Source organism: Myotis nattereri, assembly GCF_964212035.1.
Source record: "Myotis nattereri genome assembly, chromosome: 1".
NCBI classification, from domain to species: domain Eukaryota; kingdom Metazoa; phylum Chordata; class Mammalia; order Chiroptera; family Vespertilionidae; genus Myotis; species Myotis nattereri.
Genome location: NC_138075.1, coordinates 97,991,625 through 97,994,534, shown reverse-complemented (window position 1 = coordinate 97,994,534; position 2,910 = coordinate 97,991,625). Strand labels below are relative to the sequence as shown.

Genomic DNA, 2,910 nt, shown 5'->3' with positions numbered 1-2,910 from the left:
TATGTACAGTATCATGTCATCTGTGAATGACGACTATTTTACTTCTTCTTTTCCAATTTGTATGCCTTACATTTCTTCTTCCAAGTAAGTTATTAATTGGTTTAGAATTCTAAGTAGTTTGGAATGGGACTTTCTCTTAAGAAATTGGTTATATATCATATGCAAAGTTTCCTTAGTTTTGTTTTTTTCTTCACATTTTATCTATTTACTTTTTTTTTTCTTTTTTGGCTGGGTACAGTGAACTTTATTGGTGGTGCACAAGGTAGGGCTCCCTAAGCCCCTCCCCTTCTTCAGGGGCTCTGGGATGGAAATTGTGGTCAGGAGATTCTCAGTGTGTTGAGGGATCCATCTGGGGTAAGGACTCCCCAGCAGCTGTGGGCCTCTCTTCCTCTTGCTGGTGCTGGTGGTCCAGGGGGCTCTGACTCCTTGGAGGCCATGCGGACCATGAGGTCCACCACCCTGTTGCTGTAGACAAATTCCTTGTCATACCAGGAAACAAGCTTGACAAAGTGGTCACTGAGGGCAATGCCAGCCCCAACATCAAAGGTGGAGGGGGTGTCACTGTTAAAGTCACAGGAGACAGCCTGGTCTTCAGTATAGCCTAGGATGCCCTTGAGGGGGCCCTCTGATGCCTGCTTCACTACCTTCTTGATGCCATTATATTTGGCAGCTTTCTCCAGGCAGCAGGTCAGATCCACAACTGACACCTTGGGGGTGGGTCAAGGAAGGCCTTGTCAGTGAGTGAGCTTCCTGTTCAGCTTAGGGATGACCTTGCCCACAGCCTTGACAGTGCCAGTAGAAGGAGGGATGATGTTCTGGGCAGCCCCTCAGCCATCACGCCACAGCTTCCCAGAGGGGCCATCTACAGTCTTCTGGGTGGCAGTGATGGCATGGACTGTGGTCATGAGTCCCTCCATGATGCCAAAGTTGTCATGGATGGCCTTGGTCAGGGGGGCCAAGCAGTTGGTGGTGCAGGAGGCATTGCTGACAATCTTGAGGGAGTTGTCATACTTGGCATGGTTTACACCCATCACAAACATGGGGGCATCCGCAGAAGGGGCAGAGATGATGACCCTCTTGGCTCCACCCTTCAAGTGAGCCTCACCTTTCTCGGGGGTAGTTGGTGGGATCTCGCTCCTGGAAGATGGAGATGGACTTTCCATTGATAACAAGCTTCCTGTTCTCAGCCTTGATTGTGCCCTTGAACTTGCCATAAGTAGAATCCTACTGGAACAGGTAGACCATGTAGTTGAGGTCAATGAAGGGGCCATTGATGGCGACAATATCCACTTTGCCAGAGTTAAAAGCAGCCCAGGTGACCAGGCACCCAATGTGGCCAAATCTGTTCACTCCGACCTTCACCATCACGTCTCAGAGTTGTGGCTGGCGCTGCGCAGGAGGAGCAGCTGTCTGACGAACAGGAGGAGCAGAGAGCTTGTCTGTCTATTCCTATTCTGCTGTATTTAAATATATATATATATATATATATATATATATATATATATATATATATATATTTGTTTTTGTAGCTTTAATTAGTTTCTACTGGTCTCCCCTACCAAGAATTTTCTTTCCTTTCTTTGGCTGCCATCTAGAGGCTACTGTGATAATTGCATATATTGGGCTTTCTAAGCAGAGGCAGAAAAGAAGTAATCAATTCTTTCCCTGCTTTACTTTCTAAGGAATGCTCATACATGTCTGTGTCTGCACAAATATTTTGATTCTGAGGTTGAAATTTCTAAATGGTCCTTTACTCTTTCCTTCGGCGGCCCTCACTTTTACAGAGGAGTATAACTGGCAGCTTTAGATATCTCATCTCTGAAGACCCTTCCCGAAACCTTATTTAATTTATTATCTAAAATAAAATAAAGCCATTCAACTTCTGGGGAGGCAGCTGACTTTAGCTTCTGGCCTCACCCATGGCTCTTGGCTGAAGAGGAAGAAGGTGCTTCTTTGTAGAATTTTAGACTCAGCTGGAGGGGACGCTAGTTAGAGATTGTCTAGCAGGGACCCTGGCTTAGAAATCTGGTTTCCTGTGGCTAAAATTGCTCCAGAATTTCAATCAATTGGTGGTTTATCTTTCCCCAAATCCAGGGATTAAAAGAATTAGTCAATGAGTAGGATTTTCTCAATTCAAAGTTTTCTACCATTCATTTTTCTTAAATAAGTGTACACTCTCTATCCGAGTAGGCAATAAATGGCTCTAAAGTGAGATTCTGGGTAGGGTCAACAGCTGTTCCTTTTCCCACAGCCTATGTCTAATAAAACATATACAATCAAATAAGTCCAATAAAACTATAGAATTGAGGCCTATTTTTTTTTGCTGGAAAAATTATTTTTATAGTAAAATTAAATATATCAGAAATCCTTGATGTTCTGAAAAGTCACACTTATACACAAAGCCACTCATACGGGGTCTGTCATCTGGACAGAGCGAGAATCTGTCAGCCGAACCCCTTGTTTCACAGACGGGGCAGCTTTGGCCAAGAGAAGCGAGTTGAGAGATGCAAAGCAATGGAGCTGTTGACAGAAGAGCTGGGACCAGGGACCTGTGCCCATCAGTTTCTGTCCAGCTCTCCCTTTCCTACACACTCCAGGCTCACTTCTGAAATGCAAGTTCTTTGGGCTGAAATTTCATCCATGAAAACAATGTCCTTTGATTGAGAAATACCGTCTCTAGAAGCCACTTGTCAAATGTGTACGTATGGCTGCTACCACAGCACTGTGCCCTGTTCTAGCAGGGAGTGGCCGCCCCTGACACAGGTCTGCTGGGAAGGCAGTAGAGGATATGAGGAATCCAGGCGGCCCAGCGCCAGGGCCTGGCCATGATGGCGGCCCTACACACTGGAGGGGCGGTCTGAGAGGGAATTCAGAAACCATCTTTTTCCTTAGCAGTCACTAATAAACTCC

General features: G+C 45.6%; 1 pseudogene across 1 annotated transcript; it reads right to left on the bottom strand.

The window, feature by feature from the left end:
- Positions 1-317: 317 nt before the first annotated feature.
- Positions 318-1,365, bottom strand: LOC308525316 (glyceraldehyde-3-phosphate dehydrogenase-like; annotated as a pseudogene). The gene has a single exon. The product of its transcript is annotated as a glyceraldehyde-3-phosphate dehydrogenase-like (transcript).
- Between the last annotated feature and the right edge of the window lie 1,545 nt (positions 1,366-2,910).